This window comes from Pseudorca crassidens, chromosome 7 (assembly GCF_039906515.1).
Source record: "Pseudorca crassidens isolate mPseCra1 chromosome 7, mPseCra1.hap1, whole genome shotgun sequence".
Classification (NCBI taxonomy): domain Eukaryota; kingdom Metazoa; phylum Chordata; class Mammalia; order Artiodactyla; family Delphinidae; genus Pseudorca; species Pseudorca crassidens.
This window is the reverse complement of record NC_090302.1, coordinates 63,694,337-63,716,777: the sequence shown is the minus strand read 5'-3', so window position 1 is coordinate 63,716,777 and position 22,441 is coordinate 63,694,337. Positions and strand designations below refer to the sequence as shown.

General features: G+C 39.6%; 1 protein-coding gene and 1 non-coding gene across 14 annotated transcripts in view; both read left to right on the top strand.

The window, feature by feature from the left end:
* NFIB (nuclear factor I B) overlaps positions 1 to 22,441 on the top strand; it is a 440,917-nt gene that overhangs the window by 262,648 nt on the left and 155,828 nt on the right. The gene's annotated exons all lie outside the window — the stretch shown is intronic.
* LOC137228487 (U6 spliceosomal RNA) lies at positions 20,583 to 20,692 on the top strand. Its single transcript, XR_010945277.1, has one exon. It is a non-coding gene; the product is annotated as a U6 spliceosomal RNA (small nuclear RNA).

Below are 22,441 nucleotides of genomic sequence, written 5' to 3'. Positions count from 1 at the left end.
CAGTAAAAGTGAATCATAATTTTTGTTATCTTTTAAAAGATGTTAGGAGGGTTAATCTGTTACTACCCTTAAAGTATTTTAAAGAAATCAGAGCACATCCGTGTCCACAATAATTATATTAGATTCTTACCCCTTCTGCCTGGTCATCAGTATGCCCTGCATGTTTAGATCATGCTTGGTTAACATGAAGGTTATCGCCTCCCACCCCGACCCCAGTCACTGCCCACGTGTTCATTTCATGAGAAGAGTAAAACAAGGCAAGGTTCGTGGCTCAAAGTCATTGGTATGTATTACCATTGAGATTTAGTCCCCATGTGGTTTTACACTAAGGATATGCCATTAATTTGTTGTGGGCAGAATGGTCACCACATTCGGCAAGATTCTCTTGCAGCTGCAGAACAGAAAGTACCCGGGAGTTGACTCCTGGCTCAGCCGAGTTTATTTCATTTTCAAATTTGGAAACAAGCTCGGTCCTTTCATATGCTAATGATTTGAGGGTTGTAACTTAATGTTTTTATCTCAAGTTCACTGAATAGGGGTAAAAGATCAATGTTATCACTTAGCCCTCTACCCCCTGCCTGTTAACAGACACATATACACGTACATGTCACACACCTACACACACAAGCACACAGAATGCCAACCAAACAACATTAAAAAAAAAAAAAAAAACCTACCTTATTCCAATTCTGTTCTTGGTGAGACATTAATAAGCTTTGGATAACTCAATTATTTAGCTCAGATAGCTGTGTGTTACTATAAACACTGGTATTTCAGCAGGTTGGCTTTTGGATGAGTGGATGGCCTTTGGGCGGCTATTAGAGAACTGATGCACTGGAGTCCAGTAAAATAAATGAGCCTCATCAGTTCACTTGCAGTCAGCAATTATTAGAGTGCAAGTCCCTGAAGGTGGACGTCTCCGTGCTTATACGCTGTGTCGGGTGGAAGAGGTAGATCAGCAAGTAATGTAAACCCCTATCATGTTGGTCTTTAAGAGAAGTATAAATGTGGGAGCTACTGAGATGCAGTGGAGAGTCTCTGCTGGTTGTGGGGGAGAAGGGAACATCTTATGGAGAGGTGGTGTTTTTTTGTTTCTTTTCCATTATAGTTTATTACAAGATATTGAATCTAGTTCCCTGGGCGGTATAGTAGGTCCGTGTTGTTTATCTATTTTGTATATAGTAATTTGTATCTGCTAATCCCAAACTCCTAATTTATCACTCCCTCATCCCTTTCCCCTTTGGTAACCATAAATTTGTTTTCTATGTCTGTGAGTCTGTTTCTGTTTTGTAAATAAGTTCATTTGTATCATTTTTTTAGATTCTATATATAAGTGATATCATATGATATTTGTCTTTCTCTGTCTGACTTACTTCACTTAGTATGATAATCTCTAGGTCCATCCATGTTGCTGCAAATGGCATTGTGCCATTCTTTTATGGTTGAGTAGTATTCCATTGTATATATCCATACCACGTCTTCTTTATCCATTCATCTGTCGCTGGACATTTAGGTTGCTTCTTTGTCTTGGCTATTGTAAATAATGCTGTTATGAACATTGGGGTGCGTGTATCTTTTCGAATTAGAGTTTTCTCCAGATATATGCCCTGGAGTGGGAATGCTGGATCATATGGTAACTCTCGTTTTTTAAGGAACCTCCATTCTGTTTTCCGTAGTGGCTGCACCAATTTACATTCCCACCAACAGTGCAAGAGGGTTCCCTTTTCTCCACACCCAGAGAGGTGGTATTTTTAATTGATCTCAAGACATGGGTTTTGTCAAGTGTGTGGGCAGCATTTAGACCAGGTGAACAGCATGAGGAAAAGTCAAAGGGCGGGAAAATGCAGGAGCAGTTATGCAGTGTGGCTGGAATACAGAACTTATACATGGGGCAGCAGGGGCCATATGGGAAAAAATACAGTGTGGTTACCTCATGGGGGGCTTTGAACTTTGGCCTGAGCTCTATGTACTTACTGTACTAACTCCTCAAAGGTATCTGGAGGCAGCTCCCAGGATATTACTTATTCTCAGAAGAGAATTTCAAACAACTTGACTTAAAACATTTTATTCGTGTGTTATTTCTTCACTGTCAAAAGGATCAGAATTTCCCTTTCTGTTTTCCTTCTGGGATTTTTTTGGGCGTATTGTCCTAGTCAGAGAAAAGCACACATGACACACATACAGGCTGTTCTCTCTTTGTACATTTCCAGCCTTCCTTGAAACAGTCATCTTGAGAACTGTCAAATTATCCAGCTATAATCTAATTGGTGGTGACTGCTTAGTCCCTTTGCACCAAAGAACTTGTATCTAGCAAGCTTCTCTCTTTCAAACATTTGTTAGTTCATTAAAGATGTTATGTTAGAGGTATACTATGATGATGCATCTGAGAAGCAAGTGAAAGCCCAGGACAAAAGACAAGTTGAATAGTCAAAGATGAGCTACAACCATCAGGGAAAGATAACTATAGCGCCTGATTTTGATTGAATAAGTGGTGATCACATTGATTTTGAAGTTGTTGCTAATCTCCTTAAACTTTTTTCATGGATGGAATAAATGAAAGTTATGAAGCGTTGATGTAAAAATAATTTTTTTGGGGGGGTCTCTTTTCCTTCCTTCTGTCCTAAGGATCTTCCTTCCCATCTCCCTCTCACCCTCCCTCTCCAGTCTTTTCTTACTGAGCAACTTCCTTGACAGATTGACGTTTGATTGTAAAGGTTTACCTGGATTTAATACAGGTGGTTGTCATGGGTGCAGTCTTTTGCTGCAAGGAGATGGATAGGCTGTCCACTGCCACCTGCCTCCACAACAAAGCTGTGGCAGAGAGGAACATGGCAGGGTCCATTAGGAAACCTTAAGACACCTTGTCTTCATAATCATCTTCTCAGTCACTTTGTTCAGAGGCTTCCCCAAGGTAATTTTTAGTAAGCATGTACCCATTAGTGAATAATAGAGAATTCATTCACTCATTCATTCATCAAACATGGACTGTCTTTAATGCTAATAGTACAGTTAATGGAATTATTATCTTTCTTTATTTTTCTTTTGCATGTTAAAACTGAAGCAGTTTCTGTTTTGTTTTAAAAATTGTAGATGTTTAAAAATGGTCATAATTCTTACATTAGTGCATATTTTTTCTCAGCAGTTTTACTGCTTTATGTACCAACAGGAAAGGGAAAGGATGGAAAAAGCTAAATATCAAAAAAAGAAAAAACCTAAATATCATGATAAAATGGAAAATCTTTGTGTAATATTTTTAACTTTTAAAATATTTTCAAGACTTAACCTCTTTAAAAATGAGTTTTTAAAATGAATTCATCATAAATAGGTCTCACAGTGCCCTAAGAAAGAAATAATAAAGAGGGAAACTGGAAATAGTTTAAGGTACTTAAAGCATTGGGAAATAAATTCCAGACTTTGAAAGGGAAGTCCACAGGCTATACCAGCCCTTTTACTCTTCCTGACACTTATACTTTCTCCTAGAGGAAGGAAAGGTTAAAAAGTGGGTCTTATTTTTATTTCTCTTCCTTGTGTTTTGGGGAGTGAAATGGTTTCTCTTTTTGAGAGATAAGGGTAACCACAGTTTTAAAAACTGGCTACCCCTTGGATGCATGCGGTCTTGCAAATCCTGTAGCAATTGAAACATCTCCAGATAGATGTAAAAATTAATTAATGCCTTACTACCATGTAGGGAATGTGGGCACATGTGGATAAAGCTGACTAAATCCCACAGAGTTTGTGCAGCTCGCCTATTAAACCTCAAATAAATGTAAGAGGAGTGAAAGCCAAGGCCTGTTTTCTGTTGTTTTCCTACCCAGCTGGTTATTTATAAAAGTTGGACCTGTTTGTTTTTCGGCTCTAAGTGTCCCCTGTCCAGGGAGCCTGAGTCATTCCTGGTCGTGGAGTGGACTCCGGGGCACAGGACGCTGTGCAGGATCTGGGTCGCTGGGACTGACAAACGGATCAGCTGCCCTTGCACGGGAGGCTCCGGAGGCCCCTGGGCCCTGGTGACAAGGCCCAGCACCTCCGTGTCTCCGTGACCTCTACCAGTGAAGTGCCGGCCTCGCTCACTGATACCATTCGCAGGAACCTGAATGACTGGTTAGTCTGGTCAGAAGAAAATAGCACTGACATCATGTGATTCTGGCAAAGTAAACCACATTGGAACTTGGCCTTTGAATACCCAAGGGTCTGGCAGCAATCTCAGGGGTTGGCTGGGAGCCCCATTGAGTTCACTAGTAATCAGTTGACTGCTGAGCTGGACAAGCTGCCCTAGTTTTCCTGACAAGCTCTGTCTAAAAGAATGATGGGCAGTCTGCCATTAGGATTTTTGAGCAGAGTTGCTAAAGATTAACTCTTTAGCTGCTGTCCATATATCATGGCAAGCAATTAGGTACAACTTTGGAGGGAAGGTTCCAATTCCTCATTCAGTTCTTGCACACAGAATTCCTGTCTTGCACAACAAACACCTATAGGCAAGGAGGAGCTCTGTAAAGCCCTTTATGTGTATGTTTCAAAGGAATGCCAAGTGGATGAGTTTTCCTTGAAGTTTCTAGTTTGTTCTTTTTAAACAAAATTCCATCATTTTTAATTATGCAGAAAGTCAGATTTGCATCTCAGCCATCCCTTGGAAATAGATATTACCTAAGAGAAGCCTTTGAAAAACTATGAACATTTAATGTTTATTTAGTATGATCGATGTATCCATGCATGTTCTTTCCAATAAAACTTGATAATTCAGAGTATTCTAGAAGAAAGGAAGTATTTGCAGTCAGTGTGTCCTAGTCCAAAGAGACCCCTTTTTGGGGATAAACCTGACTTCTCAAGGGGCTTATCTGCTTATCTTTCTCTGGGAAAGGTGATGCGTTAGTATCTTTTATTCCTTTTCTCACAAAGGTAAATTAAAATACAATTGATAGAGTTAAACAGGTTGATCAAATAATTCTATATGTTGTTCTCCCAGTGATGAATTTGGTATGTTTAATCTTGCTTTATACTGGTATTTCCCCTAAGGTACACTGTTTTCTGCAGATACGGTGACGGTCTCTCTTAGCCACCAAAGTTCTGTGACGGGACTTCAATACTCCCTTATATAGTCAGATGGCAGCAGTGGTGGCCCTATCGTGGGAGTGCAGTTCCAGTGATACATTGTGTGTCTTGGTCCACATTTGGGAGTTTTAATGGCGAAAGCTGAGGTTCTGGACTTCTTTCTTCCTCTTGGGTCCAGGCTTTCATTCTGACTCCACTCTGATCTTTTCTTCCAGAAAGCCATACTTGAGGAATGGTACAATGCCTCTCTCATGTTGAGGAGGTTTGTGACATTAGCCATCAGAGAATTTATGTAAAGGGAATGGAAAGCTAACATATGCTCAGATGTTGTTTAATGAACTCTTCCTGGCCCCCACACCTCTTGTCTCCCTTCCCCCAGCACAATATCGCTCCATAGGCCATAGCCTCAAAAGAACCCCCCTCCACGGCAGAGCTAAACACTGAGAGTGATAGCCTCTCAGGTGCATAGTTAACGGAACGTTTCAGTGAGTTTTTGATTTGGCTTGTCACCCTAAGACTTACCAAGAGAAGATGAAAGCGACTCAGGGGTTTTGAATAAGGGTTTACAGATAGGTGACACCTTTGAGTGTGTTTGTTCCTGCCGGGTGTGGTTTGGGGGGTGAGCCAGTGGAAATACCCACAAGAGTTTGACATTCCTGATGTTATTCCTTCATGGTCCAGGGATGCGTCTGTCTAGCCCTTTGCGTGGGGACAGAATCACCACTGTTGCCAGGCCCTCATTTACCCCAAGAATGGACTTGGGGGTGGTGAAGGAGTGGTCCAGAGATGTAGGTTACCCTTCCTCCTTCCTTTCTTCTCCCACCTCCCTCTCTTTTCCCTCTCCTTTGTTTTTTAAACATTACTTACCTTAGCATCTGCTTTCACCAGGCAATACACAGTGAAGAGCAAAGCAGTGCTTGCCCAGCACTCAGGGAGTTGCTAGTCTAGTGGTAGACAAAGATGTCTCTAATCAGATGCTCACAAAACTAAACACAGAATGAAGAATTATGGTCAATAGTTTGATGGAGAGGCAAATGATGACAGAACGACACAAAGCAAGGGGATCTTATTGTATACCAGTGACATTTCTGGGTAATACCATTTCTTGGTAATACTTAAGAAAATCAAGAAGTTAGATCTGAGGTTGAATCTCAGCTCCACAACTTACTATTTCAACTTGATCAGTAGACTTAAGCTCTTTGAGTCTTAAATTTCCTTATCAGTAAAGTGAGGATAATAATATCTACTCCCCAGAGTAGATATTATACGTGATTGGAAATACTAACTTTGAAACATTTGGTTGACACAGTTGAGAATTTAACAAAATTATCTGTTATTATTAATGCTATAGTTCAGTGAACTAAATTAAAGATATCCCATGGGTTTTTTCCCCTGTCATTAAAATGCCACTGACAGCCTAGTTTAGTGCATACCCATGGTTTCCAGAACCTGTCTACTGAAACGTTATGAGAAATTAACCAATGTCTCAGGCTGTCTTGACACTAACATGGACATTCCCGTAGTTTCATCCACTGATTTAACTTAACATTTTTAGGTATGTGATAACCCATTGACATTCCCTGAAAAATGCTGCCTGTAGCTTTGTCTCTCTTTCCTAACTTTTCTCTCTGTTTACTTCCAGGGGTCCTTTTGGTCACTGAAAAGTGTCAGATTCTTGCTGGCGTTCAGGTTGTATATTAATTGTAAGTGTCAGGAACTGAAGTCATACAAGCTGAAGCGAGAAAGGGAATTTACTGCCTGATGTTAACTGAAAAGTTCAGTGCATCCTCAGGTGTAGCTTGATTCAGGTCCTCTGAAGATGTAACAAGGAAGGTTCTCTGACTCCCTTCCGACGCTCTTGTCTTGGTTACCTTCCTTCTTGGGCAGGCTCCCCCTTCATGGTGGAGAGCTGCACGTTTACCTTCCATCAGCTGAGCGCCTCCAGTGGGAAGGAAAGTGATCCCTTCTCAACAGTTCCAGCAGAAGTTCCTGGGATGGCTCTCATCCAGCCCCCTGAGCCAGTCACTGAATTGGTACAGCATGGTCATTGGCAAGGCCCACTCGCCTGCCTGCTCTTGGAGCTAGGGGGATGAAGACAGGACACCTAAGGGACATGATCGCAGACGGGGGGTGGGTGAGTGGCCCCCGGAGGAAAATTATTGATATTACTACCAGGAAGTCGTAAATGGTGTACAGTCAACACCCAAACCAAACAAACAAATAGGCAGAAATCCCACTATAGATAAGAAGAGGTAAATCACCTATTCTTGCTTTCAGTTTAGGTGGGAGTGAAATTGTTGATGAGGTGACAGCGAGGCTTGGTACCAGCTAAGTATTGTCTTGACTCTGTGTCAGGCAGTGGGCTGTATCCTTCTGTATCTTACTTCTGATATTCACAATAACCCTACGAGGTAAGTATTAAAATCCTCCTTTAATAAACTAGGAAACTGACATCTAGTGAGATTGTATAACTGGTTTGAAGCTAAACAGCTAGTCAGTGGTGGAGGCAGGCTTCAGCCCCCATCTTTCCTACTCCAAAGCCCATGCTTTGGAGACATCAGATCCCCGATTGTCATGTTGCCCTGCAACAGTGCCCAGGCCGTGTCAGGTAGCCCTCCGGGCCTGAGGCAGTGCAGAGCCGTGCCACTTATGCCTAGATTACTGGCACATTTTTCTGTGGACGTAGAGTAGGCTTCTCTTCCAGGGCAAGGTCTTGAAAGCCAGGACTTTAGAATTCTGTTCCAATATGGGCACCGGCTCTCACTGGATTATTGGATGACTCATGGAAGGGCTCACACCCTTAGTCTCCTCTGTCTGTAAATTGGTGACAAAACTGTTACTGTTGGGAGATTAATTGGTTTGCTTGAAAAGTCATATATACTGAGCATCACACCAGACATTTGAAAAATCAGTCCCACCATTTAATCCTGGATTGCTCAAGTTCTTTTGACTAGGGTATGTGTCTTAGGTCCTGCTGCCATAACAAAATACCAGAGCTTGAGTGGCTTAAACAACAGATACTTATTTTCTCACAGTCCTGGAGACTGGAAGTCAGAGATCAGGGTGCCTGTATGGTCGGGTTCTGGTGAGAGCTCCCTGCCTGGCTTGCAGGTGGCCGCCTTCTTGCTGTGCCCTCACGTGTCAGAGGGTAAGAGCTAGCTCTCTAGGGTCTCCTCTTAAAAGAACACTAATCCTGTCATATCAGGGCCCCACCCGTATGACGCCATTTAACCTTAATTACCTCCATAAAGGCCCTGTCTTGATATATAGCCACATCAGAGTTTAGGGCTTTAACATATGAATTTGGGGGAGACCCAGTTCAGTCCATGGCAGTAGGATATTAGTGGTTTTATATGAACCACACATCTGCATTGCTAGGGTTAGAGGGCTAACCCTTTACATCTGTTAACGGCACTGAATAAGAGGGCTTGGTATGGGATATTTCCTTTTTCTTTTTTTTTTTTTTGGCCACGCCATGCAGCACGCAGGGCCCCCTACAGTGGAAGCATGGAGTCTTAACCATTGGACTGCCAAGGAAGTCCCTAGGGTATTTCCTGATACTTATTTATTAATTTTGGGCAAGGTGATTTTCAATTACTCATTGAAGTTCCCAGTTAGAGCAACAGATCTTAGAAAATGATGTGACAAACATGTGGGTATTCACTCTACAAATCCAGATGTGAGATGTGTAGAAATAGAGGTATTAACAAAGCATCTGAAAACTCAGAGGAAGAAATAACCCAGGGTCAGCTGGGCAGGGAAGGCTTCAGAAAAGTGAATCTTGGTATCACAGGATAAATGGGATTTCACAAGATATAAGGCAGAGAGGCCTATCTGATGGCTGGGACACAGTCCTATATGATAGAACTTGCTGTACCCAAGGAAGCGGGTATGGAGACCAGTGGAAGCTGTCTCCCAGCTAATTGAATCAGAATTTGAAGTCCCTCAGTTACCTGCCCATCTGGATTTTATTCTAGAGTGGAAAGCCCTGGAAGGCCTTATGGAAAAGGGGAAGTATCATAGTTCGACCTGGGCTTTGGCCAGGCACAGTCTTAAAATATAGAAAACCTAGAGAGCCTAAAGTTGGAGGTCTAGCACATGCTGTTCCTGCCACGTAGAATGCCTTTCCCTCTCTTTGTGTACCCACCAAACTCCCATTCACCCTCAAAACATTGTTCTGGAGCAGTGTCCACGCTAAAGGTGTTCCTGACCTGTCCAAATAGAATAGTCTCTCCCTCTTGTGCCCTCCTTCTATAGTTTACGTGGGTCTATTATTGCTTGTATAACATCATAGTATAATTATGTGTTTACAAATCTCTCCCACTACTTGACACAAAGAACCTTGACAGAAGGGCTTGCATGGTTTTTTTTTTTCCTGTTTTCTTTTGTTCTGTTCTATTTTGCATTCAAAGTGGACAGTGCTTGGCACATTGTTGGTGCTCTATTCATATTTGTTGAACACAACAACCAAGCTGCACTAGGGCTACTGTGAAAATCAGGAGAGAAGCAAGGACATGGAAAAGGCTGCATTGGTAGGACTAGAAAGGGGGGACACGCTATGGGTATAGGAAGAGGAATTGGGGATGACCCTGAGGTTTCTAACTTGGTCATCTTGGTAAATGTCAGTTCCCTCAACAGAGACAAGGAGCATGAAAGATGCAAAATTTGGAGGTGAGAGAATGAGTTTGGTGTTTTGGTTACTTAGGAACATTCCAAGTGGTGATGTCTGGTAGACAAATGAAAATACAGCTTTGTTGTTATCTCAGACCTTTGAAGCCAAGGGTTTGATTGCCACTGCAGAGGGTGAGAAAGTGGGCCAAGGATGTAGCTTTGGGGAAGGCTGACTTTTAAGGAAATGGTAGAAGCACTGGGATTAACAAAGAGAATGGAAGTAGAAGTCCCAGAAGTAGGAGGAGAATCACGACAGCTCAATGTCATAGAATCAAAGAGATGAGAGAAGGGGCACATGTTAGACCTGTCTGGCCAGTGAGTTTTATCATGAATTCTTTAATAGTAAGAAGAACAATAGTAGCAAGAATAATAATAACAGTACTTACTGTTTTCTCAGTGCTTGCTATGTTCCAGGTATTTTGCTAAATGCTTTTCCTGCATCTCATTTAATTCAGACCTTAAGCCTGTTATCCTTAAGCAGACTTGCAAATTCAAACTGAGAGGTTGGATAATTTATCCAAGGCCAAACAGCTGAGCATTGGAACTAGGCGTGCTTTGCGAACTTACAAATACCGCAGAGCATACTAAGCAGTTATTTGATTTTACTTTTTGGAGGGGGGAATTCTGCAGGATAGTATAGAGATTAAAGTTTTTTGCAAAACTTAACTGTATATGGAATCTAAGAAAAAAAAAAAGGTCACGAAGAACCTAGGGGCAAGACGGGAATAAAGACACAGACTTACTAGAGAATGGACTTGAGGATATGGGGAGGGGGAAGGGGAAGCTGTGGCAAAGTGTGAGAGTGGTATGGACATATATACACTACCAAACGTAAAATAGATAGCTAGTGGGAAGCAGCCGCATGGCACAGGGAGATCAGCTTGGTGCTTTGTGACCACCTAGAGGGGTGGGATAGGGAGGGTGGGAGGGACAGAGACGCAAGAGGGAAGAGATATGGGAACATATGTATATGTATAACTGATTCACTTTGTTATAAAGCAGAAACTAACACACCGTTGTAAAGGAATTATACTCCAATAAGGATGTTAAAAAAAAACAAACAAACAAAGAAACAAACTTAACTGTAGTCATCCCCGTTAACTCAAAAGACATGTAATTCTTTCTCTCTTACTTGGGTGAGAAGATAAGTGGATGATTTACATTTTTTTGAACTTGTATCATTTAAATCAGCTGATTGAAAATATATCCATCCAACTGCACTAGTATATGGTATATATATATATATATATGTATACACACACATACACATATATGTCTACACACACATACATATTTTGAAGTATAGTTGATTTACAATGTTGTGTTAGTTTCAGGTGTACAGCGAAGTGATGCAGTTATACATATGTGGTGTATATTTTAACTTTATTTTCTGTTGTAAGGTCATTTAAAAATAACCCTTTTCTACCATTTCCCCTACAACCTGACTTTTTATATAGTAAAGGGCATTGTTTAACTGGAAGGAGAAACCTGGATATTTCTAGCAGTTCTGTGGTTTAGTGATTTCATGTTGCGTTGTATGCTTAAGACACGTACACAGTAGTAATTCCTGAAAATATTGGCTCATAATTGCTGCACTCTTATTGATGTATTTTCATATATAATTCAGGAAAGAAAAATTATTGCATGTGATAGATTAGTATTACCACATAAAAGTACTGATTTGTGTATCCTGTTTTAGTGCATTGCTAGTTCTCAAGAGATATCTATACAGTAATTTCTAAGAAACCAGACAGTTTAATTTTGCTATTGGTGTCAGGTTAAAGCATTGGTGTATGTTTGCAGCTGTAGCTGTGGCTTCATCTGGTCCTTGTGCAGGACACCTTTGAGCAGCAAGGATTCTGTTCTGGGCTCACCCAGACAATTACTCTCACCCGAGCCTTAGCACTTGTGGTTTCCTGGCCTTTGAGTGGGTGAGTATCTCCAGCTTTCAGGCCATCTGAGGTTAGGTTGAGATTTCTCAGAAAGAACTGTTAGAAGAAGTATGGTGAGGGAAATGAAGGACAATACGATACCATATAAAGAAATGGATGAACGCAAGTTTGTTCATTTGTTTGACTTTTGAACCTTAATTAGGTGAATCTAACCATAGATTGATTTTCTGGCTGCACTTGAAGACTCATTTATGTCCAGTTTATCTTCCCTCAAAAAAAAAAGCAACAAAGGGAAAGCCTACCCTTAATCTAGATCCTGGAAGGGGTCAGGAATTGGGGTAGAGAAGGAAGGTCAAGACAGCTGTGATTGCTGTTTTTTATCCACCTGGTGGCTTCTCTTTCTCAGTTACATTTGTTTTGGAGTCACATGCCAGATTCTGCACTTTCAAGTACCTTATAATGCAGAATATGATCTTTTTTTAAAAGGTAAGGTAAATAGTTTCTACTGCTCTTTCCAATCGTTGGCTATCCTCACTCTGTTAGAAGTCAGAAAACCTCTTGGAATTTTCATCACGTGATTGGTTTTCATAGTTTCTGTGTCTATAGAGAGAGAAAGAATGAGATTTAAGTTTTTAAACTGTAGACTTGATGACTAAAATATTCGCAAACTTGGTTAAATCCGTGATCTCTTTATGTAAGTACTGGATTTCTTTCAAGGTGCTGTCTTCTTACCAACATACTGTGCAAATAACTGCAGTTTAATATAGAGATAACTTGATGTGGTTAGATTTGGTAAACCCTCTTATCTTTCCAACATGCATCGTTTATTTAAAATGCATAGGCATATGTTCAGAACAAAGTTATTTTCAGTGCATATATATTCATTAGCCTGTGTGTGAAAGAACATTTCAAATAACAACCATCTTGATACTTGGTTTTCTTTCAAAACTTTCTTCCCTCTCCACCTTGGTTTAATTGAACCCTAGGCCTGAACTCGTGAACGCATTCCCATGGAGCCAGGGTACATTCGAACGTCTCGGACTGATACAAAATTGCTTTGTTGATCATATACCCATGCATGATAAGATATGCATAAGAAGAAATCTGGTACAGAAGTATAAATAATACTTATCTTTAAGCCAGCATCTGTCATCTGCTTCAGCAGACAGTGCTTGCTTTCTTCCTAGCACAAAAAGGGCTGAAAGATTTATGGAGTAGCTTTGTTTGTGCTCCATGATGCTTAATCAATTTTTATTAAATTCTAAATTAAAACTTGGCTTTCACTACATCTCTGACGTAGAGCACAAGGGGAGAGATCATGGTGCCCTGAAAAGGTTAGGCATGGGTGATCTGAATCCTCGATCTATTTCTTCCTGCAGGACTTTTCTTAATAACTTTTATAAGTCTGACCAAATCCTTGTAGGCTTGAGTAGGAAAAGATAAATACAACACAAACTTTAGACTTTTAAGACTTCTAGGGAGAGGGGGGATTTGTAGTTTGTTTTTAATACTCTCATGCATGTTCTAATATCTGAGAAAAGAACACATCAATGATTTCAATGTGCAGGTAATGTGCTTACTTTGCATGTAGAATGGTTTGATAAGTGAAGACTCACTAGTTATGCTTACTGAGAATTCTTAAAGTTTTTGGTAATCGAGGCTTAACATGTTAAGCATCTGATGGAGACCTGGGCTTTGCAGCCTTTTTCTGCCTAGTTTACCTTGTAAGTTCTACATTTGCAATTTTCTGGTCTTTTCATACAGATGCTTTTTGTTGAGTATCAGCATATGGTAGGAGGCCCACTCAGAGAAGCCAGTTTATAGATGACCATCTTATTATCTCTGTAACCTTATGTATATAGGAAACCTAGATTCATGAGTCAAATTGAATTTTTCTTTTTCAGGTAAAAGTCAAAAAAATTATACTTGTGATTGGTTTTCTTACATTCTGTATCTGTAAGGAGAGGAAGAATGAGATTTAATTAAAAATATAGTTTTCTGTTAAATACTGATATTTCTGGTTGTGAATTTACTTTTTCTTACATCTGGTATATACCAGACTAACCTGTACATATTATTCCTTTGGAAACATATCTGTGAGCCCTGATCCAAAAGTAGTTTATGTATCTACATTTCAAAGTATAAAGTTTCTTGAAGAGAAGGGGGTAGGGGTGGACAACCATGAAATTTGTTAATTATTGTTTATTTTCTAGGAAATATGGCAAGCTGTAAACTTAAGATCAGAATATCTGTGTTTTTGAATTATTTAATATGCTAGAACAGTGAATTAAAGAAAAATTTGGAAGCCAGTCCCACCGTGCCCAAAGAATATTAATAATTCATGCAGCTCTTCCTCTCCCATCACTTATCTTTTCATTGCCACATTTGTACTTTTGTCTTATACATTGCCATGTTTTTCGTTATAAATGCCAAGTGTAGATGTAGATGCCCATATTGACATATTCTGCTTATCGACTTACTACCTAAGTCTTGACATTTCCCTAGCCTTGGTATTGCCTGGTATGCCATGCATATATAGCTAGGGTTGCAGTATTTGATGATCTGGAATTATTCAGAAGCTCTGCCTGGAATGGTTAAATGGAAGGTTACTTCTGAATACATTTGCTCCTCACTTGCCTACAATATATTTGGTGCCTGAGTGTATTCTTACCATATGCCTTCTTTCTCAGCTGCTGTGATTCAGAAAGACCCTTTGGAATTACTGTGAGAGTAGGGAAGAAACCCTGGATTACCAAAAATTAAGACAGCCCAGCTCAACTTGATATGCAAATTAGCTTTGAGGATGCAGTGTAGTTGGTCCTGGCTTCCTAACCTTAGCACTGCATCTTACACTGTCACTTGCCAGTGCTACCACATTGTGATACTTAGAGCCTGTATAGCTAGAGAGGTTGTCTGCTTTCTGTGTTTCTGTGGAGTAATTTTGAGTAGATGAACTGAGGCGTGGGAGAGATTGCCAAATGAGGTAGTGATGATGGCTAAAGAGACTTGGACTTAGGGAGTGCTTTCTGGCAGAAGTTCAGCTCAGACAGTATCGTGTTTTTGACCATGGTACTTTAGACACTCTGCCAAGTGTTTGTAACGAGATAGGGCTGTTACTATACTTTGCTTTTAACTTTACTTTTGCATACAGTACGCCATTCTTGTTTTATAAACTGTGTCGCATACTTTTTGTACCTCTATAAACAAGTGAAGCTGTTGAGTTTTTGGATAAAGTTTGAAGCAGTCTTGTGTTGCTTCCTCTTTGCTTTATGCTCCAAGTTGAGAGCTGAATAGTGAGATCTTTTTTCACACCATTTATAATGCGATGCACATTTTGAAGGCAATTTAAATTCTTTTGGCTCCCCAGCCATATGCTTCAAAATGGAAGCATTATACATGTATGGATAGGGGAATAGGTAGGAAATTGGAGTGTAAAGATATATGGCTGGGTATGTAGTAGGGTAATACTATCCAGAGAGAAAGAGAGAGAGAGAGGGGAGGGGGGCATGTTTCACTCTCTAGGAATTTTTCCAAACTTTAGGCCCAATTTTGCTGAAGCAAATAATATTACACAAGAAGTTTAAAATGTTTCCACAGGCTATACAAGAACCTTTATCCATGTAATTTATATGTCTAATGAGATTTTGGAACTTTACCGGTGTATTATTTGAGAAATTGGCAATATAGTCAAGAGGAATGAACTTTAAGGTATAATTTTTAATGGAAGGACAAAAACTAATATAAGCTAAAACTATAGTCCTGTTTCATGATTACATTTTTCCTTTTTTTCTTTTTTTTTGGGATTTTATTTTTCTCCATTCTCACCTTTGCCCCTCAGTTTTTCTCAGTTTATTTCCACATTGGAAAAGTGAAGTGTAATATTCTCCTTAACACAGAAACCCTTTCACTCTGTCTCTCTGGAGACTCTTTTTATTGTTTTCATAATCCATTCTGCCTGAGTAGAAAACACCAGATTTCTCCAATGTTATGAAAATAATTTTTACTTTGCTTAGATGGAAAGATCCTGTTTCTGAACTTTCTCGGTATAATCATGTAAGTTTCTTGTGGTTACGTCACATTGATCACAAGGATATCATTATATATAAATTAATTTGGCTGGTCTGTGGATTGATATGCTTATAATATATTTATGTTAGACCAGGGGCCCCTTTCTCATTCTCGTTTAAACCTTGCTTCCTCATCTTATTTTCTTTCCCTTTTCCATCATAGATCATAAGTGACTTCTAATATTAGATCAGATACAGTACGTAGTTCCTTCTATAACTTTCATCAGAAATGGGAGTGCTGTGTCAATCCAGGTGTTACTATAATGTACTTTTTCCTGAAGAAAATAGCCTGTAGGTTAAGTATACCTCTGAAGCTTTTTTTATTTAGAATAATATTCCTAAAATACACACACACACACACACACACACACACACACACTGTTTTCTCCTTTGCTTACTTTACACTTACAATTTATATATTGTTTTCTTTGCAACTGTTCTATAAAAAATAGTTTTCAAAGTTAAATTACTGTTCTAACATTTTGAAAGTAAAATACCACAAATCTTTGGGTTAAATCATGGGGAATCATTTTGTTCTTTACAACAGATTTCTTAATTTTCATTTCTTAGATTCCTATGTCATGGGATACATTATTGGCCACTTTTATAGAATACAAATTTCTTTTAAACTTCATGGTCTAACATAACAGCCTTTAAATAATTACCATGTGGTGTACTTTCACCATCAGTTGACTTTATGTTGTTTAGGAAACACATGGGAGAGCTGGGAATTAGGAAACAAAAGAGAGAGAGAAAGAAAAAAACAAGAAGGACCTGAATTTCGGTCATTCATTCATTTATTTTTGAGAAGGGGTGGAAAAGCCCACAGATTCGTATCTCAGTAGGGTGAAGTTGTGTTACTGTTTATCTGTACCTTTTTCCCCCTGTGGCAAGAGACGTGAAGAATAGACACTCACTCCCAAAGACACCAAGTTCCAAAGCACTGACTCATGAGCCCACAATGAAATCCTAGGATGCAGCCATTTCCTACCTTTGTTTGGAAATGAACTGATTGGACCAGGCGGATGTAAGCCCTCAGCTGCAGAGCTTTACAGAAGGAAATGCTTTGGGTCTCTCTTAGGTACTGGATGCTGTTGAGCCACTTCTTTGTATTTGATGGGATCAGCCAGCGAGAAAATGTTTCCTAGCATGTAAAAAATTCAGACCAGGGCCATTCTGTGTGTTTGTGCTTATATAGTCTCCACCTGATGGCAGAGAGAAGCATCCCCCTCCTTTTCATGCAGTGTATTTTAATTACGAGTTTATGTATCAAACTCATCACCCTGGTTCTTTCTCTCTAGCTTAGTCTCACTTGTTTGCAGTCTCCCCATCTCATGGTGACTTCCTGGGGCTGTAAGCCCTGGCCCCTGCCTCCCTCTCCTGCCCAGGTCACACTCCCCCTGTTCTCTTAGCATCCGCAGCGCTGGCCTTCTCGCCACTCCTCCAGCACTTTGCTCTCCCTGTTCTTGCTGCTGGGTAAGCCTTTCTCCCCAGATCATTGCAGGGCTTGTCCCCTCACGTCATTCAGAGGTATGCTCAGAGAGGCCTTCTCCCACCACTCCATCCATTGCTCCCTCCTCCAAGCCTCTTTTCCCTTACTCTGCTTGACTGTTCACCCTATAGCTCCCTGGCATATTTTATATTCACCTGTTTCCTGGTTTACTGCTTCTCACCCCCACCAGCTGTTAGCCTCATGTGGGTTGGAACTTCCATCATTTAACACTCTTTTGCCTGGGCCTAGAACATAATAGAACATAGGTATAGTACCTAGCACAATGCAGAACCTGGCAGATTCACAATAATGCCTGTTGAATAAACAACGTAGACCTGATAGAGATGGCGCTTACCTCTTCTACTGGGCCGTTTGACAAGTTATATAGCTTCTGGGTGCCTTGGCTTTCCCATTGGATGAGTGGGGACAACATTTTGCATACCTCAGAGGCATCATGGGAAGTTGAAGAATGGTAAGTGAGCTTTAATCACGAGGAATAAAAGATCAAACATGACTTTTCTTTTATGAAACGGAGCTCTGAAATAATGAAAAGGGTCTGTGCCCGATGGGCAGGGATATATCTTAGATACTCAGGATTTTCCGTGTATGTGCTGTTCCTGGACACTTTTTCGGTGATATTGCTTGTAATGAGCCTCTGAGGATAGACGAGGAGAGAGCTAAGGATAAGCTTAAGGATAAACTTAAATTTGAAGGATAATTTGGCGGCTGTAGTAAAGCAAGCGAATGAGATAAATGAAAGAAGTTGGCTCTAAAGAGAGCATTTGAAATTCTAGCTTATTGTCATATTTACCACCTTCAATTATCAGACCTGATAGTTTTCAGTCAGTAGCCTTTCTGGGATTTTCTGAAGTGTGATTTTACCTTGAATGTATCAGAGCTGGAAATAATTGTTTATGTTTATGCAGTTCATAATTTTGCAGTTTAGTTTGTGTGGGTTAGTGGCCCTACTGTTCAACTGGATGGCAAATCTGTGCTAGGAGGATACCATATGTACAAGTATTTTCTTAAATAATGTTGGCGTTTGCCACTGGTGTTAGGGGAAGAAGGGAAAAAAATGAGAGTAATTCTGGAAGCCCTCCAGTAAGGGGTTAGGAAAGAACTTAGGGACAAATGCTCCTACTTGGAACACAACACCAAATAGTGGTTTTTTTGTGTTTTTTTTTTTTTTTTTAAGAGAAGCCAAAATTAAACACAGTAGAGTTTACTGTTTGCTAATCAGCATGTGTTTACTTTCTCTTCCAAAACTGAAGTTGCCAACCAATACATTTCCTACCCAGCGCTTGAATCTGTCCAAATAAACATGGGAAGTAGTAAAACAATGACACCACATGAAAAATATATCCTCATTCATTAAATAGAATCCAAAAAATTCTCTGGAATTTAATTCTAGCGATGAAGTGAGAATTGTTTGGTCTACTAAGAGAGGATAGTGACTTCCTGCCTCGGTTAATCCAGCCGAGAAGAATGTGTTTTTAAGTTTCCATACAACTCTACACACATTGGCCTAAACCTGGAGAAACATAAATGGACTATTTCGTGTAAACCCCTCACCCACATTCCCAGAGGATGAGGGCATTTTGGGTATAACGTAGTTTTATGATAATTGCGAGCATAAGCAGCTTGTAGAATTCAAATAATCAATTTTAATTTCTGTCTCCATCACTAACGATTACTGACAAGGAAGTTCTCAAGATGAAATTATGGAGTCTTCCTCTGGAGACTGCAAACATAAGGAAAAAGAGAAGTTGTAAAGAGATGGTTTTATTTTGTGGTCAGTCAGTTTTGGAAAATAAATTCAAAAGCAGTAGCTACAATCAACAGTACAGAGGACCTTACATTCATAAGGATACCAGTTTACTTTAGCTGTTAGTGAGCAGTTCCATGTAGAATTGTTATCTATAATGTATATGTATATCTTTGTGAAGAAGCTTTGTTGTAGGGATGCAAGATGGAGGTAGAGTGATTACTACGGTATTACTTTTATGGTTTAAATTTGCGTTTAAAATACCCAGTGTAGTCTTCATACTAGAGGCCAGACACTCACGGAGCTGACTCCTCTCTTCTATCAAAACTTGCTTTGGGGAAATTAGTCATTTACTCTTTAATTTGAGTTTAAATAAATGCATTGAGCTTTCAGTAGTAATTACATTAAAAACTCTATGAGTATTGTAGAGTTAAGTAGTTCAAGTTCAAGCCTTGGGGAGAAGCGGTGCAGTCTAGTAGGGACAGGCATTCTTTTTGACAGAACCCTTCCTGCAGAGGTGACTGATTCTTTCTCCTTGGGCAAATAAAGCCAGCCCCTTGATCTTTACTATCAGGCAGGTCCCAGTGATGCTTCCGGTGAGCAGCAAAACAAAAGGTAGTCGGTTCTTTGAAGGTGATTTAGCACCTAATTGTTATTCAACATTACATTTTAAGTCATTCTAGCTATTGCAGTACAACAGTGCTTTTTTTTTTTAATAAGAAATTAATTACCTGAACAAATTTACTTCTTGGATTTAGTTTGGTAAATGGCATATAACCAAATAATAGTTTTGAGTAAAACTGACATCACAGCACATGAAAACCCAGAGGGGTCTTTTAGGATGAGATAGCATATGTCAAAGTCATCAACTAACAGCTGTATAAATATTGGTTGTTGCCCTTGTTATCTAATCTAATCATTTACAGATAAGGAACCTGAGGCCTTTGGCACTAAAAGAATCACCTAGGCTAGGTAAGGAGCAGTCCAGAAGAACTGAGTTCCTAAATACAGAACGCATTCTACTCCATCAGGCTGCCTCCCAAGTTTTAAATGGTATCCCATGAACACCAGATCTTTTTTTTTTTTTTAACTTTTCTGAGCTTGAATTTAAAGAAATAAAATGTAGAGACTTAGTGATTATTTCCTAAAAAACTAGTGTCAACAGCTGCTTTCAACGTTCAACACATACCTTAGTATATATCAGTCAAGCTGTATAAGAAAGTTATTTGTTCTGTGTAACTTTTCATCTGACAATCATATATATTGATATGCACATAGATTTACATACCTGTATACTTCCTGGTGTTAGAGAATGAATATATTGTACATGGGAGCATTCTGTGTATCCTTTAAATTGAAGAAGAAAGTGGAAAGATTTTAGAATAGTCATAGAGTTCATTCAGCCAGCCACTCAGTAGTAGTACGGATAGTGGAAATGCAAAGATGAAGAAGACTGACACAGTTCTTGGCTTTATGGAAATTAGTACCTCAAGTAACTGTAGGATATGGATATAGGGAGACAGTCAGTCAAGTCTGATGAAAGTATGGGGAAAGTTATGGTGTTGAAATATAGAATCTTACGGGGACAGAAAAGAGACAGACACATACACCAGATCAGTGAAGGCGGCCAGAATAAAAGTTAACCAGGGGTGCTTGCTTCGGCAGCACATATACTAAAAAAATAGGAACGATACAGAGAGGATTAGCATTGCCCCTGCGCAAGGATGACATGCAAATTCGTAAAGCATTCCAGATTTTTATGTGACCCAGCAATCCCACTACTGCACATATACCCTGAGAAAACCATAATTCAAAAAGAGTCACGTATCACAGTGTTCATTGCAGCACTATTTGCAATAGCCAGGACATGGAAGCAACCTAAGTGTCCATCGACAGACGAATGGATAAAGAAGATGTGGCACATATATACAATGGGGTATTACTCAGCCATAAAGAGAAACGAAATTGAGTTATTTGTAGTGAGGTGGATGGACCTAGAGACTGTCGTACAGAGTGAAGTAAGTCAGAAAGAGAAAATCAAATACTGTATGCTAACACATATATATGGAATTAAAAAAAAATGGTTCTGAAGAACCTAGGGGCAGGACAGGAATAAAGACACAGACGTAGACAATGGACTTGAGGACACGGGGAGGGGGAAGGGTAAGCTGGGATGAAGTGAGAGAGTGGCATGGACATATATACACTACCAAACGTAAAATAGATAGCTAGTGGGAAGCAGCTGCATAGCACAGGGAGATCAGCTCGGTGCTTTGTGACCACCTAGAGGGGTGGGATAGGGAGGGCAGGAGGGAGATGCAAGAGGGAAGGGATATGGGGATATATGTATACGTATAGCTGATTCATTCTGTTATAAAGCAGAAACTAACACACCATTATAAAGGAATTATACTCCAATAAAGACGTTAAAAAAAGAGAAAAAACAAAAGTTAACCAGGGGAAGGGCAGTGGTATTCCAGGAAGAGGAAACAGCATGTATGAAGACTCAGAGAGAGCTCAGGATTGGAAAGAAGGTCAGTAAAGGTAGAGCTTCAATAGGCAAATCTGCAAAAACATTGTTTTAGGAATTTCTCAAAAGAATCAGTCTGCCAGTCTTCCTTATTAGTTTCCATTGGAGGCTCTTACACTATACGTGAGGTTGTTTTTTCTGACATAGTATTTGTTCTTTATATTGATTTTCAAGCATCTAACATTCTCCGTAATGTCCTATTTGAGTAAAATTATCATTATCATCTATAGACGTATATTTCTTAAGCTCCTACCAGTTGTGAAGGCCTGCATACTAAGACTGCCGCATCTGAACCCCGATTATAGTAAAGGATTTAAAGTTGAAAATATTAGGTTGTTCTTGGTCTGTTCAGAGAGACCAAGTGTACATCCTTGAAGCTACTTTTTTCCCTACAATTCTTTGATCCGGTGATTTCACCTCATTATTCCTATTCTAATTCCCTTGGTTCAGTTTCTTAAAAATGTATTTTGAAATATTTAAGACATACAAAAATAGAAATGTTTCAACAAACTCTTGCATGCATCACCCAGTTTAAGAAATAAAATTTTGTTTAAATTTATTTGAATAAGATTTAAAATAATTAAATAAAAAATTTAAATGAATGTATGAATAAAGAAACAAAAATTTAAAAATAGATTAATAATATCCCTGCATGCCTCTTCTCACCAGTCTCATTCCTTCCTAACCTGCTACATCAAGCGGTAGCTTCTCTCTTACATGTTGCAATTAATGGGTTCTTGTTCCCAGTACTTTTATTGCATGTACTTTTCTGGCACGTGCATTTTGTAATGTTTCTGATGCTGAGAACTCTAATCTCTCTGCCATCCAATCTAGAGAGTAATCCTCTGACATTTTACTGCAGGATAATTTCTCCTAGGTTTGACAGTGAGTCAGTGAGTCAAAAGACTCCAGGCTCCAGTGCTGTGTTTCCAAGGGTTACAGAAGTTCTCTAAGCATCTTTCCTTGACGTATAACATA